Source organism: Toxorhynchites rutilus, chromosome 3 (genome assembly GCF_029784135.1).
Source record: "Toxorhynchites rutilus septentrionalis strain SRP chromosome 3, ASM2978413v1, whole genome shotgun sequence".
Classification (NCBI taxonomy): domain Eukaryota; kingdom Metazoa; phylum Arthropoda; class Insecta; order Diptera; family Culicidae; genus Toxorhynchites; species Toxorhynchites rutilus.
Genome location: NC_073746.1, coordinates 254329322 through 254346147, shown reverse-complemented (window position 1 = coordinate 254346147; position 16826 = coordinate 254329322). Strand labels below are relative to the sequence as shown.

General features: G+C 38.4%; 1 protein-coding gene across 12 annotated transcripts in view; it reads right to left on the bottom strand.

Annotated features, from left to right (window-relative positions):
* Positions 1–16826, bottom strand: part of LOC129780236 (ras-specific guanine nucleotide-releasing factor 2-like) — a 536608-nt gene that overhangs the window by 10856 nt on the left and 508926 nt on the right. For 2 of the 12 annotated variants that reach the window (XM_055788280.1, XM_055788279.1), the window contains one exon: positions 10253–10323. The exons of the other annotated variants lie outside the window; for them this stretch is intronic. The gene's annotated coding sequence lies outside the window, so the exon portion shown is untranslated. The remainder of the gene's footprint in view (positions 1–10252; positions 10324–16826) is intronic. 12 annotated transcript variants of the gene reach the window in all.

Genomic DNA, 16826 nt, shown 5'->3' with positions numbered 1-16826 from the left:
ACCAATCAAATTGGAAATTTTCTTAGATTTTTTTGTTTGATATGCTATACATCATAATCCCATAGTCTGCATATGGTTTAAATTGATGAAAATTGGAAACATTCCCATTTTCCCATACATTTGTTCTGTCCGTTTGTGTGCTTTCCCAAACAGAGCTGTCAATAACGGGTATCTTATGCAGCCGCTAGAACAGAAACAACGAAGGGGGATAGCGGAAGGAGAAAATTTGCGAAGTAAACTCCACCCTTGCATAATAAGTAAGCTGTCGCTAGCGTATAAGTATTGCATCTCCTCTGACGAAAATTCTCAGAATCTTTCTGTGCCCGAAACAACAAAGCTCGCTTATTCTGCTCGTGTTGTGTTTAATGTTTCCCCTTGAGCTGTGAACGCTAGCGAATATTTCACTTGAAGTGCATCTGGCATTGCAATTAACACAACCATCCAAGTAATGGCAAAGAAGGCGAAAAAAGAGAAGAGTGCAATATATAGTGTGTTGCTCGTTTTCGTTGCGCGAAACATAGAAACTTAGAGAAACTTTGTTGACGGTTTTGACCGAGAGTCGAGAAACGATTTTTCATAAACGGTCATTCTCGCGATGTTTCATTTTTAGCACTGCAACTGTGTGCATCTGTTAGACGCGTGTTTGATGCTTGTTGAATGACGATGCACTTCTTCTTTTTCTTTTGAATTATAGACGATGGCGATGCACGGAAGATGCCTCTCGTTAATATTCAGTGCAATAGCATAACGGGATCGCCATCGTGTGGCTGTCGTTAACGGGAATTATCATCGCGTGACCGTGTGAGCTATTCTTGCGCTATTGTGTTGATCCATAGCGCGTAGCCTCTGTCTCTCCCTGGTTAGGGCAGTAGAGCGCAGTATCGGAACAACTTTTATATTAAGGTACACATATTTAATATTAATATTATTATTCAACTCATATGTTCATTGCTTAACATTATCATCATAATTTTTTTTGTTTGTTTTGTTATTTTTGAGATTATTGTTAAAATCAATAATAGATTAAAAATAAGACACAAATTTTTGTAAAATGGAGAATAGTGGAGGATCTCCAGAGATGGAGATCTCCGGTAATGAATCCCATACAAGATCTGGGAAAAAAACATAAACGAGTCCCTCAAAAAGAAGATAATTCTTCTGGGGACGAATCTGCTCATCCTTCCAAACCCCCCTCTAAGAAAATAGCAAGCCTCCCTTCTGAACCCAATGTTACTTCCACTCCCCCTCTCCCATCATCGATTTCGCTTCCCCCTTCTGATGTTTCCGATCCAACGCAATCCTCGTCCTCGTCCTCGTCTTCTCCCTCTGTTGTCTCCGCTCCACGTGTCAGAGTTTATCCAGAAGATGCACCTGGAACTGGCCCGTGGGTTGTTTTCCTCCGGCCAAAACCAAAAGGAAAAAGCCTTAACGTGATTCAGATCATGAAAGATCTGGCCAGATACACTTCTGTATCTGAAATTCGCAGGGTTAGACCGAACAAATTGCGGGTTGTCGTGAATGAACGGAAACACGCAAACGAGATTGTTGCTGACCAACACTTCACTCTCGAATATAGAACATTTATACCCTACCATAACATAGAAATTGAGGGGGTGATACCTGAAACGGGTCTGACGAGCGAACAAATAAAAAAAAGAAGGAAAAGGCAAGTTCAAGAAGCTTCCCTCAATGGAAGTAAAGATCTTGGACTGTCGCCAACTCGGGAAACTCTCCCATGATGGGGACCAAACTAAATTTACGCCGTCAGACTCGTTTCGAGTCACCTTTGCTGGTGCCGCCCTCCCTGACTACGTTATGGTGGACAAATTGAGACTACCTGTGCGACTCCTCTTCGTGCCAAAGCCGATGACTTGCAACAAATGCAAGTCGGTTGGTCACACTTCAGATTATTGTGCCAACAAGGAGCGCTGTGCCACTTGCAGGGAGCAACATGAGGGGAAATCCTGCAGTGCGACTGAGCATAAGTGTCCATATTGCGGAGGATCCCCACACGCGCTCTCAGCTTGTGAAACTTACAAGAGTCGCTGGGAGAAACAGAAGCGCTCTTTAAAGGAAGACTCGAAGCGCACTTTTGCGGAAATTTTAAAAGGCGCTTCTCCACTGGGCCAACAACAACAACAACCAATCTCAACACACAATACCTTTTCCACGTTGCCAGTTGATGAAATGGAAGCGGACACAGCTAGCGGGGGCACACCGTTCATTTTCAAAGGGAATCCCCGGCGCAAAAATGTGACCACTCCCAAATTTCAAGAACAAGTCCCCCCGGTGATACCCCCAGCTAGCTTGCCCAAAAAATCGAGTGCAGCGGACAAGCAAAATCAGGTTCCTCCTGGCTTCCGTGGGAATAGTTCACCTTCGAACGACCCAGCACTCGAGGGGACATCAAAAACCCCAACTGTCCCTGTTTTTCCGTCCAGCTCAACTTCCCAATCGGGATTTATAAAGTTGTCTGACCTTTTGGATCAAATCTTCAAGTGTTTTAATGTTTCCGACTCCATCAGAACCCTTGTCATCTCAATGCTTCCAGTATTAAAGACAATTTTACAGCAATTGATGCAAACATGGCCCCTCCTTGCAATGATTATCTCTCTTGATGTCTAATTTAGATAGAGAGGTCGGAGATATCACTGTTTTTCAGTGGAATTGTCGTAGTCTTATCCCTAAATTGGATACATTCAAATTTTTAATTACTTCAATTGTGATGTTTTTCCTCTGTCCGAAACTTGGCTTTCTTCGCGAGATGATCTCTTTCCATGATTTTAATATTATACGCTTGGACCGTGATGACAGATACGGAGGGGTGCTATTGGGGATCAATAAGTGCCACTCATTTTTTCGAATTGACCTTCCACCTATTGGAGGGATCGAAGCTGTTGCTTGTCATGCAAACATCAGAGGCAAAGACCTCTGTATTGTCAGCTTGTATTGGCCTCCGAGAACTGCGGTTAGCCGCAAACAACTTGATGACATGTGCTCACTCCTTCCTGAGCCACGATTGATCTTGGGAGACTTCAACTCTCACGGAACTGCCTGGGGGGAACAGTACGACGACAATCGTTCATTGTTGATATATGACCTTTGTAACAGCTTCAATATGACCGTTTTTAACACTGGGGAAACAACACGTGTGCTTAAACCTCCTGCTAACCCAAGTGCTCTTGACCTCTCGCTTTGCTCGAATTCACTATCGTTAGATTGCAAGTGGAATGTAATCCAGAACCCCAACGGTAGTGATCACTTGCCAATCAAAATTTCCATCACCATTGGGTCGAATTCTTCTGAATCTATAAACATGGCATATGACCTCACAAGACACATTGACTGGAAAAAATATGCGGACGCGATTGCTCTAGCCATCAATTCCAGAGATGGTTTACCTCCATTGGAGGAGTATAACTTCCTTTCTCGTTTGATCTAGCGCGGTTCGCGCTCAAACGAAACCCATCCCAGGTTCCACTATTCGTCGAAAGCCTCCCAATCTATGGTGGGATAGCCAATGTTCCAAGCTTCATGTAGAAAAATCGAATGCATTTAAAGCTTTTCGGAAACGTGGAACCCCTGAAAATTTTCAAACGTATTTAGCCCTTGAAGATCAATTTAAAAACTTAATCAAAGGGAAAAAACGTGCTTATTGACGAAATTTCGTGGGAGGTTTGTCACGAGAAACGTCAATGAAAAAATTATGGAAAGTGGCTCGAAACATGAGAAATCGCTCTTCAACGAATGAAAGCGAAGAATATTCACATCGATGGATTTTGAATTTTGCACGGAAGGTTTGTCCTGATTCCGCTCCAGTGCAAAAAATTGTTCGAGATATACCACAAGGTAGGTGCGATCTTGATTCCGAGTTTTCGATGGTAGAATTCTCTCTTGCTCTGCTTTCATGTAACAATTCTGCTCCGGGATCGGATAGAATTAAGTTCAACTTGCTGAAAAATCTCCCTGATGTGGCGAAACATCGCTTGTTGAATTTATTCATTCGGTTTCTGGAGAATAATATTGTTCCAGATGATTGGAGACAAGTACGAGTTATAGCTATTCAAAAACCCGGAAAACCCGCGTCCGACTTCAATTCGTACCGCCCAATAGCAATGCTGTCTTGTATACGGAAATTGTTGGAGAAAATGATCTTGTTTCGCCTTGATCGATGGGTTGAAACGAATGGCCTACTCTCAGTTACACAATATGGGTTCCGCAGGGGCAAGGGGACGAATGATTGTCTTGCGTTGCTTTCTTCAGAAATTCAAATGGCTTACGCCGAAAAAAAACAAATGGCTTCAGTATTCTTGGACATAAAGGGGGCCTTTGATTCTGTTTCAATAGAGGTTTTGTCAGACAAATTACACTCTCGGGGTCTGCCGCCTCTATTGAATAATATGTTATATAACTTGCTTTGTGAGAAACATTTGAACTTTTCTCACGAAGATTCGGCAGTAAGTCGGGTCTCTTACATGGGCCTCCCCCAGGGCTCATGTTTAAGTCCCCTTTTGTACAACTTCTATGTAAGCGACATCGACAATTGCCTTACACAAAATTGCAGCCTAAGACAACTTGCAGATGATGGAGTGGTGTCTGTCGTAGGATCAAACGAATCCGACCTGCAAGGACCCTTACAAGATACTTTGAACAATTTTTCAACCTGGGCCATTGGGCTAGGGATCGAGTTCTCCACGGAGAAAACAGAGATGGTGGTTTTTTCTAGGAAGCATAGACCAGCAAAACCAAAGCTTCAACTTTTGGGTAAACCGGTCGCTCATGCTATGTCATTCAAGTATCTTGGGGTCTGGTTCGACTCCAAATGTACTTGGGGGGCCCATATTAGGTATCTGAGTAAAAAATGTCAACAAAGAATAAAATTTCTCCGTACAATTACCGGCACCTGGTGGGGAGCCCATCCAGAAGATCTCATTATGTTGTATCGAACAACTATTCTCTCAGTGATGGAGTATGGCAGTTTCTGTTTTCAATCAGCTGCCAAAACACACCTCATTAAACTCGAGCGAATTCAGTATCTTTGTCTCCGTTTCGCGTTGGGATGTATGCCCTCAACGCATACCATGAGTCTCGAGGTTTTGGCAGGCCTACTCCCACTAAAAGATCGCTTCAATTTATTATCTCTTCGGTTCCTCATCCGGTGTAAGGTTATGAATCCATTGGTGATCGGAAATTTTGAGCAATTGATCAAGCTAAATTTTCATTCTGAATTCATGAGTTCATATCATGAATTCACCTCTATGCAGGTTGTTCGTTCTTCGTATATTCCCAACCGTGTTTGTTTTCCTGACTACATCAATTCCTCTGTACATTTCGATCTGTTCATGAAGGAGAAAATCCATGAAAATCCAGATTATCTTACATTGGGGTTCGTTCCTACGATCTTCAATGCAAAGTATGGGCGTATCAATTGTGATAATATGTACTTTACTGATGGGTCCTCTATGAATGAGTCCACAGGATTTGGAGTGTTCAACGTATTTTTTAGCACCTCACACAGTCTTCAGAATCCTTGCTCAGTGTATATTGCTGAATTGGCAGCGATATACTGGGCGCTGGACAGCGTCGCCTCAAGACCTGTTGAACACTATTACATTGTAACGGATAGTCTTAGCTCTGTCGAAGCTATCCGTTCAGTGAGGCCGGAAAAGCACTCGCCGTACTTCCTTGAGAGAATACGACAAATTTTGAGTGCTTTATCCAGACGCTGTTATGTCATTACCTTTGTCTGGGTCCCCTCACATTACTCAATTCCGGGTAATGAGAGGGCTGACTCATTGGCAAAGGTAGGTGCAATTGAAGGCGATATATATCAGCGTCAAATCGCCTTCAATGAATTTTATTCTTTAGTTCGCAAAAATACCATCGCTAACTGGCAACGCAAGTGGAATGAAGATGAATTGGGCCGGTGGTTTCACTCGATTATCCCTAAGGTTAGCCTCAAACCGTGGTTCAAAAGTCTGGACTTGAGTCGGGACTTTATTCGCACCTTCTCCCGACTCATGTCCAATCACTGTTCGTTAGATGCACTACTCTTCCGTGTCAATCTTGCCAGCAGCAATCTCTGCGTTTGTGGCCAAGGTTATCACGACATCGAGCACATTGTTTGGTCGTGCGAGGTGTATCTGGTCACCAGATCGAATTTAGAAAACTCCCTTCGGGCCCGAGGAAGACAGCCCAATGTGCCGGTGAGAGATGTGTTGGCTCGGTTAGACCTTGATTACATGTCCCATATATATGTTTTCCTTAAAGCTATAGATCTTCGTGTGTGATTGTCCCTACATCCTTATACTCTCCTTTCCTTCCTTTGCGGGTACTTCGTCCCCTTGCTATGAATAGTAGAATAAGTTGAAATGTAAATAAACTATAGATATACGAATAGATTTAAGAATTGAGTGTTCATCAACATTGTTACAATTTCCTTATATCCCATCCTTCTCCTAAAAATATGTCACCCTTCTAAACTCGAGTACACCGCGAGTAACCGGTTTTCCACCTTACTAACCATAGATGTAAGAAAATTGTTTATATATATATAGTTTTAAAATTATATTTAAGAATTCGGCTCCTTTAAACTTAAGTAACTGAGCCTGTAAAAATAAACGAATTAATAAAAAAAAAATTCAGTGCAATGCGTGCATTGATATTAAGAAACATATTGCGACATATGACCAATAAGTGTATTGTTCTCGCAAAGGCAAAAAATTATCGTTGTTTCTCGAAATGATTCTACAAAACTACGCAAGCTATTAAACCTTTTCAAGTCCCCGGAACTTTTTACTAAAGAGTTATTTATTAAATTTCGACGTATTGGCAAATAATATTCGAAATGATAAACTATCAAATTTCAAATGAAAAAAGTTTGCGTAATCCTATGATCTAAGCGGTCGTATCTCGGATAGAACCTCTCGAATTTTTTACGATTTAATGTTTGCTGGGCAGGTCCGACGGCAGTTTTAAATTGTTAAAATATGAATGAAATTTTTTCCTTCATGTTATTTGATTACTCGAAACATGTAGTACTGAACTTTATTTAACCTTTTCTATATAAATTTTGCGATATTTCCACTAAAGTCCAATAAACAAACAGTAATGACGTATCCGATTGCAACTCTTTCTTATCATATGTAAGATCTTTAATTGCCCTAAAATCATATTTCATATAGCCATACGAGATAGCTGCGACTTGATAATCCAAACAACCGGAGTTCAAATCCCATCGGAGCAATTTTACAACCGTCGACACCGCTCATATCAAACATTTATATTCCTAAAAATCAATTGATTAATTCCTTTTTGTACAAACATAAATGTTTTAAATTCTATATACATACAAAAATGGTGATTTCCCAGGCCGAACATTTTACTTTAATATTTTCCGTTATTTTTTTTTATGGCAGTGATGAATCGTATATTCGTATGACAACAGACTTATTATGTTATTAGGTATTGCCTAATAACCTTGCATGTGCAGTAGTGGGACACAAATAATAGGACATTTTCATCTCTAATTGGATATTTTGTAAACATCGAGTTTGGTACCCAAAGTATGGCCCCAGATTGAAAGTCGCCACCAGATGTCGACATTGTACCACTATTATCGTGAATGTCCAATTACAGGCCAATCACCTCTAATGCGACACTGAGCAGTGCCTCGTTATGTTGAGGATTAGATGTAACTTACTGTATATGCTATTTGGGCGCATCATATACCACCAAAAATATCAGATATTCGATGCTCTATATACGATTTAATTTTTGCTGGGTTGGCATACTTGGCAGCTTGGTTTCTCAAGTTCATAATCTCATGTTTACAGTTTTGAGTTAAGTGCAATTGAATGAAGAAGTTGAAATAATTTATTTTTGTCACTATGTTTATCAGAAAGCAAAAGACCGGCAAACAGATAATCTTTCGTTCTTAAAAGTTAAAAATAAAAAAAAAGCAACTTTAACTTTCACTTTTCTTGAAACCGGAAATATTCGGACTTAAAAATAATTTTTAACGTAATATTCCAAACATATATGTATTTACAAAAATCTATAACAATTATTATAATTATCAAGAACGTTTTCCGCTATTCGTTTTTTGATTGTCTGTAGTAAATCGTATATGCGCATGACAATAGTCGTACTAGATGCATGTATAAGTCGTATATTCATCCATCCAATCATCGTGAATACTGTTGCAAGTAGAAAATAAATGTGTGTGTTGCTTATGATGCGAACATAAATAACAATATAATACAGTAATTTAAATTTAATACGACATGCCGAGGCACCACTCAGTGTCGCTTTGGAGGCGATTTTGGCCTGTAATTGAACATTGGCGATGTGAGAGGTACAGTGTCTACGTCTGATGGCAACTTTAATGTGGCGTCATAATTTGGGCCCCAAACTCGATGTTTACAAAAATGTCCAATTAAACGTGTCACATTACAGGTTTGTAATAATATAAACGTCGCATTAAATGTAACTTACTGTATATAAACAATATTTATTCCCAACTGTTTTGAGGCATCTCGCACAAATTGACAATATCATTCAGTTGTCAGTGCAAGTCGGAGAAATTTTTAGAGTGTAAAAAAAGTTCACTGTTTACATAAAAGCAATCTTGAATCGGTCCCACTTTTTTGCTTGAAGTTACTATCCCCTGCTTAAAGTCACCGTGATAAAAAAAAAGAAGAAGAACGAAGGGGAACATTTGCCTAGAGCAGGGGTTCTCAAACTGTTTTGGGCAAGAGACCCCTTTTCCAGTATTAAATCATACCTTAGACACCCATAGCCAAAATTTCTTTGAAAATCATATCTTTAGTTTTTTCATACTGAATAGTTATCAGTTTGAAAACATTGCAGATGGATAAATGAATAAACTTGACATTACTTTCTCACGGAGGCAATCTGGCGTAGTAATAACATCCGCACTTCTCACGCAGAAGATCACGAATTCAATTCCACTCTCGACATTCTTCCAAAAAATGGAAGTAATGTGACAAACCAGCCAAAAGTTTTGAAAGTCACTATAATACAGTAAAAAAAATTTTCTCATCACATCCAACAAAATAAATTGAGATAAAATTTAATGAATATCAAGTGTAATAAATAATTATTAATACAAATTACTCACAACCTATACTGATTTATTATCCATTGAAGAATTTGAAAATTTTGAAGATCTAAAAATATTTTAGTAAAATATGATATGATAAATATGATAATATAACATGGTCCTGAAGCTTTTGTGATAATTTTGACAAATGCGGAAACTGTGAATGTTCTCTCTGGCTTAAATTGTGTTTTGAAAGTTTTGTCAGAAGGGCCGATATTATCGATATTGTTTCAATCATGTTGAAATCGTCACCCTGCAGCTGAAACACAAATTCAAAAAAGCTTGCTATGCAAGAAACTTTTGGTGGTCAGCGAACTCCAGCGTGTAGAAGTGAACCGAGTAAAGATTTCGTCGTTTTTCTCATATAGCTGAACAAATAATGAAGTGTTCAAAAGATTGCTTCAAAGGTTTTTGATAGCACTCATAACATATAGTAAAGACTGATGCGATCTAGGGCTCAGATTTTTTGCTACTAAATGCTGTCTGTGAATCACGAAGTGAATGGCCACTACCTTACGCAGTTGTAACTTTGAGTGAGCTGTAAAACCAGGATGACGACCAACCATTGATAGTGCACCATCAGTCTCAATGTTCTTCCATGGAATAGCTTTTTCGGTAAAAAAAACCGATCGATTCTCCTCTGGTATCAGTCTTTATATATGTAGCAAAAATAATTTCTTGGCACATATTTTCAACTTTGATGTATCGAACATACCCTAACAACAGAGCTTCATCGCTGGGTAATGTAGACTCGTCCAGCTGGAGAGAAAATCTGCTGGTCTATAATACGTTGAAAAACATTTTTCCTTCTTCGCGACCCATCTAAAGTTTCCTGAAATAATTTTGAAAAAAAAATTGTTTCGTCATGCACATAGATGACCAAGCATTTTGTAAATTCTTTCTTCAATCACTTTATTCTAGTTCACTTCATTTAGCTATGTAAATATCTTGTAATCTATTAAGGGGGTATTCTAGTGTAGAGACACGAATTTCGGACGTTTTTTCGAACTCCGTAAAAATAAAACAAAGAATATTTTTACTATCCATTATATCATTATTCGTTTATCTATCTTTCAACAATAAAACAAAAATAGGACGGAAAAAAATATTCATAATTAGAATAGTTACATGCTGGTGAAGTGAGGGTGTTCAAAAAAAAGTTGTGCCATGGCGTACACGATTCCAGTCCTTCTGGTTATCTGAAACAAAAAAAACGAACAGATTCTGAATCAGTAAAGATGTCGCTATGGCATGAACCTCGGACAAGTCAAAAACATGGGTTTTAACAAAATGGCGGCCGTTTGAAAACAAAAATGCTGTTTAAAACGTTTTTTTTTGCGTTTACCGATTTTTTAAAAATAGTAACATTAAAAAGTTATAATTTTTTATTGGTTCATGCGATAGAGAGATGTATGCAGATTATTTTCATATAAATTTGACATAAATCGGTTCAGTAGAACTTGAGATATCGTGTACGCCAGTTAGAAAAAAACTAGTTCCAAGAGAAACGCGTTTGAAGTTCATTGTGATGGCCGTAACAGGTTAGATACCACATCACTAAGATGGCTCTAACTAGGTAAATAATAGGATTTTCGATAAGTCCTTTCTAGAGTATATTCTTGAATGCCTAAACTACAGAAATATGGTAAAAAAAAATTTCGATTTTTTCAGATTTCTAGACTAGAATACCCCCTTAAATTAAATTAAAAGTTGAGTACATTATCATTCAAGATCCAACATATTCCAGAACGCTTATGATCTTGTAACCTAAGGGCAAGCTTGATATACAGTAAAATATCAGCATGTTTGGACATGGATTTGATGATCACACTCCATGTTAAATCATGTATATGTTTAAAATACAGAGAAATGTTGAACATGCCTGAATAATACGTAAGCTCAAACACATTACCTTGCACGAACCTGTTCACGTTTTTTTATCTGTCGAATTTTTCATCTTGTACACACTCACCGTCTTGTTGAGTTTTTTAAATATTTTCTACTAAGATATTAGTCATTCTCAGGGTTGCCACATCTACAGAATAATCTGTATTTTAACAGATTTTTGGCCAAATTTCAGACACAGAATCTGTATATACAGAATTACAGAATTTCTGCAAAGATACCGAATTTAATGATAGTTTTTCAAATTCAAATTGAAATGTTAAATTAATTACAGTTCATTTTCTCTGTCTACCTTCTTACTAATAAACTTTGAAATGCAATGGTTAAAGAAAATCGTACAAGTCGATGATAGAATTCTACCATGCAAGTTTTACATTCGTAACATGCTTTAAAAAAAAAAGAAAAATAATTTTCTTTGAAAGCGATTTTTGATGTAATTTTCTACATCATTTCTATAAGGTTTTTGTTGCTTAAAGCCGATTCAAAGGCGATAACTGTGAGTCATATTTATTGAGTCGAGTTCCCAGTGGATATCTCAGATGACGGAAACGGTAAGAAAGGATTGATTTCCATCCCAATTTGATATTTTCCGCATCAACTTACCATCGGGTAGTACAGCATACCCTCGATCGGGGCAATTTGCCCGCTTTCGGCCGAATAACTTTCTCACGAGACAAATAGCTTGTATGTGTGGGATTCCAGATCATTTTTTTTCAAATATCTCATGACACGAATAAATTTGTTCAAATGTAATCCTAATGAACAAAAATGAGCAAACCATCACGATATTTCTAAATCATTTTTTCACACAAATAATTGTTTTCACATACTTTAGCATGACCTCAGTATGTTTTCACAAAATCAATGTCTTCAGAACGAAAACATGTCTTAACATCTGGCATCTATATTATATGCTCAGAAAATGTAGGAAGAAAAAGACCGGTCTGGAGAATTAACGCACGAATACTGGGAGAACAAGTTCACCGGAGAAACGGTTTCTTCTCTTAGCTGGTGGACATGAAGTGAATCGATTGATGGAATCACTCATTCATACAAACTGTTTCTCTGAGCCTTATAGTCTCTGAGAGAATCAGCTTATGAGCATATTATACTTCTGCTGGGCCATTTAACACCGTATGATTGAAAAATATAGAATTTCGTGCCATACAAAATAAAATTCGTAGCACTTTTGTTATCCAGTATCTAAAATACAGAACGATTACAGATGACTGAGGGTTAACTAAACTACGTACTAACGTAGTTGTTACCTTAATTTTTAAGAGCACGATCAAGATAAATCCATTCTCGCTTAGGGGGTACGTATTACACACTTCTCCTATGCCTTGATTCATAAAAATGTTGAACCATATGAAATGTCACCTCACTTCTTCATTCCGCCTAAGGATGTTTTTGGGACACTTCTTGATAATTCCACATTAATCAGCGTGTGTTGAGTGAATATTTTCGCTTCACAATGCCAACAAAACAAAGTTCTGAAATCGGTTGGCTTCCCGATGATGGACTCTATTTTGAAAGCAAAGAACTATGTACTATGTACTCAAGGATAAAATTGACGGAAAATTTAGGAAAAGCAAAGTTCAACAAAACCATGTATAAACATCATATAATTTATTATGAGAAAACTTTTTTAATGAATTATTTTGTTGTGTTGATACTACATGAACAAACCATAAATAAGAACAATAAATTCAAAATGAAAATAAGCAGTCCTTTCCTTCTTTTCCGTTAGTATTTTGAAACAGATTTTTTTCAGAAAATTTTACAGGATCAAATGTGTCAACTCCGGCTCATTTTTATAACAGGGTGGTTCACATAACACAAATTATGGAGTATCTTTAATATTTCAAATAAGAACTTGTGTTATTTTATAGGGGTCGATATTCAGACCCCAAAATCGATTTTCGTTTCTGTCGACCCCTGAGAAACTCTGGCCTAGAGTATAAACAGTGGATCTCGCTGAGGCAAACTTTCATTCTTCGTGAGGACACCGACTGAACAAAATCGCTGCTGGGCGAGCTGGATAGGGCATCAAAAGATGATATGAAAGGATTTCTAGGAATTTCCTTTTCTTTTTCTTGTTTTCTTGTCGATATTGTCCATTATAAAAAATATCCCCGAAACTGTAACTGTTAAAAATTACTATAAGCCACCGATTAGTTTATAGTTTACTGTTTACAATTCTTCCACAAATGAAATTCTTTCACAAGTGTGTATATGTATGACCATTATATTAGGCTGTCAAAAGAGTCCTGCGGTATTTTTTTTTTGAATTTTCATTTGTTCATTAAATTAGTTACAATCATCTGTTTTAAGTCAAATATGCGCCGTTTTGTTCGATGACTTGTTCCCAACGAGATGCCAACTTCATAATACCCCTGTTATAGAAGCTCGCTTCCTTATAGGAAAAAAAAACTCGGATAGCCAATTTTCACAGGCCTCTTTTGTGGCTAACTTCTGACTACCTAGCTCGTTCGCCATGGACAAAAACAGGTGGTAGTCACTTGCTGCAAGGTCCGGACTATACGGCGGATGCAAAAGAACCTCCCATCCGAGCTCCCGGAGCTTCTGGCGCGTCACCAAAGAAGTGTGTGGCCTGGCGTTGTCCTGATGGAAGACAATGCGGCCTCTGTTTATCAAAGATGGCCTCTTCTTCATGAGTGCTACCTTCAAGCGGTCCAGTTGTTGGCAGTACAGGTCCGAATTGAGCGTTTGGCCATAGGGAGCAGCTCATAATAGATTATTTCTTGACAATCCTACCAAACACACAGCAGAACTTTCCTGGCCGTTAATGAAGGCTTGGCCACTGTCTGAGCCGCTTCAGCGGGCTTCGACCACGACCGTTTGCGCTTCACGTTGTCGTAAGTGACCCACTTTTCATCGCCAGTCACCATCCGCTTCAGAAACGGGTCGATTTTGTTGCGATTCAGCAGCGATTCACATGCGTCGATACGGTCAAAGATGTTTTTTTGCGTCAACGTGTGTGACACCCATACATCGAGCTTCTTTGTGAATCCAAGCTTCTTCAAATGGTTAATAACGGTTTGATGACTTATCCCCAGCTCTTGGCCGATGCTACGGCTGCTACTATGCCGGTCTTTCTCGGCTAATTCAGCGATTTTGTCGCAATTTTCGACGACAGGCCTTCCGGAGCGTGGCGCATCTTCGACGACCTCTACACCAGAACGAAAACGTTGAAACCATCGTTGTGCGGTGGAAATGGAAACTGTATCGGGTCCATAAACTGCACAAATTTTATTGGCAGCTTGAGATGCATTTTTGCCTTTGTCATAGTAGTACTGTAAAATATGTCGGATTTTCTCTTTATTTTTCTCCATATTTGCGACACTATAACTCACGAACGACTTAACCAAACAAAACACTGTCAAGGACTATATTATAGCGCGCAAAAATACCTTTCCAACAAGCTATAGTATGACTCGATACAATGAATACAACTAGAACTACGCGCTCACAACGACACCTCGCGGAAATACCGCAGGACATTTTAACAGCCTAATATTTAGCGAATAATTATACGAAAGTCAAACATTTATATTTTGCTTTTGAACGTATGAATCTAACGACGAATAGTTTATATATGGATCCGTTACAAAAGGGACTGAAATCAAATTAGAATAATCCGGTAAATATCTTATGCATCATATTCAATAAATATTCCAAGCCACTAACATTAATTTATACATTTCATTGAACAATACTCTAAAATAGGAAAAAATGTTCTTGTCCAAAAAAGTTACACCTATACTCGCGTCGGTGTGTCAGACCGAAAGTATTAAAAAAGTAGTACACGTCTCTTTTATACCAACACATGCGATACGCTAAACGATGACGAACGACGAATAACGAAACTAGAGAGAATCGCAAAGTCGTAGTGTTGATATTTTCTACTAAATGAACGAATTATTGATTTCTCGGTCTGACAGACCAATGCGCTTGGAGCCGATCTGGCGTAGTGGTAACATCCATACCTCTCACGCTGAAGATCACGAGTTCAATTCTCACTCCCAACATTCTTCCAAAATTGGAAGTAAAAAGTGACGAACCAGCCAAAAGTGTTGAAAGTCACTATAATACAGATATAAAAAAAAAAAAAAAAAAAAAAACCAATGCGCTAGTATGGGAGTGTTAATTGCTTCAAACCATCGATATATGGATATTTTTGTGTGTGTACGTGCGTGCGTTTTAGCGTATTGTGCGGTTGCGGGTGAACATGTCGGTCCGAACGTGTCGACAAGGAGGAGAGATAGCGGAAGGGAAATATTTGCGCTAGGGTATTAGTAATATTCAGCCTTTTTCCAAGCAGTTGACATTGTTTGTTTTCCGTCATCATAAACATTGTATCAATGCATTGAACTGACGCTATGGTAAAGCAGGTGTTAAGGTTGTGCACCAAAAAATAATTTGGGGAATACCAAGTTATTCAATAATTATTAATACGTTATCAATTTATCTGGGTATGCGTGCCAGTTGCAAAACTCCCTCCAACAAGGATTGCATTTGCGCTAATCTTGACCATGATGAAGCATTGCTACTCTTTTCGAGGTTGTTGAGATTAACAAGAACGTTTATTTAGTCACCAGGAAAGTAAATGTTGTTCTGGAATTTTGTATGTGATTTGGTTTCGCTTACCAGTAGCAAAACTTCCTCCACTAAGGATTTTAACTGCGCTTCTCTCAAGCATGTATTGTTCTGAGAGGAATGAATCATCAAACAATAATCGTCAAATGATTCTACAAGAAACAAAATATTTCAGGGCGACCAAACTGGTAGAATGGTTTTTTCTAAAATTTCATACCTTTATAAAATAATATTCGCAGTTATAAACAAGCGACTTGAATTGAACTACAGCGTAGTTCTACGTCAACAATGCGGTCGTGTCTTGGACACAACATCCTATAGATTTTTAGCGGTCCGGAACGTCTTCCAAGTCAAAATTCAAGTCGTGTTATTTGGCTTAAGAAATCTCAACTAAGTATTAATAAATGACGCTAGGTTAATGCATACGTTGAGACGGTAAAAGATCCACAGGGAACACAAATTTCTGCATTACTCAAAAACTAATCAAGCAAATGGAGTCAAATTTGGCATGTGAAGATTTTAGGGGACAAGAAAAGCTTCTATTGTGAATAAACACTCATCCTCCCTCTCTAAAGGAGGAAGGGGGGGGGTGTCTTTATTCTATCATATTTTCTGTATCAATCATTTGGTCCATGTAACGGAGAAACATGTTATTTGCAAGTGGTTGAAAAATCTTGAACGAGAATTGTTTCTTAACATAATCTGATATTACAATGATTAGTTTTGGTAAGAGTACTGGGAATTTTATAGTAAAAGGTAAATTCAACGGGGTCGATTAGAAGATTGATCAATCAGCAGTTCTGCGATTGGGCCCATGAACTTGCGCTTAGTAAGAAGACGTGAATGTTTAAAGACATTGATAACAAAAATCAAATTTTGGGCGGGACGAAGTTTGCCGGGTCAGCTAGTGGTTGATAATTGTTAACTCAAAAAAATTGTTTCAATAGCTTAAAAATAGCTTTGAAAACAGGCTCTTGAAATCACATAAATTCGAATATAAGCTGGCTCCGCACGGAAATCTTTTCATTTGTTATTACGATGTGAGACGAGGATGTTCACGCTCACACGCCTATGCGTTTTGCTCTTCTCTCCAACTATCGGGGCTTTGGAAGGGATATTATTTGTGCTGGGTTTTTTCGAGAAGAAATCGTTGCTTTGAGCGTTAATAATTCTTTTT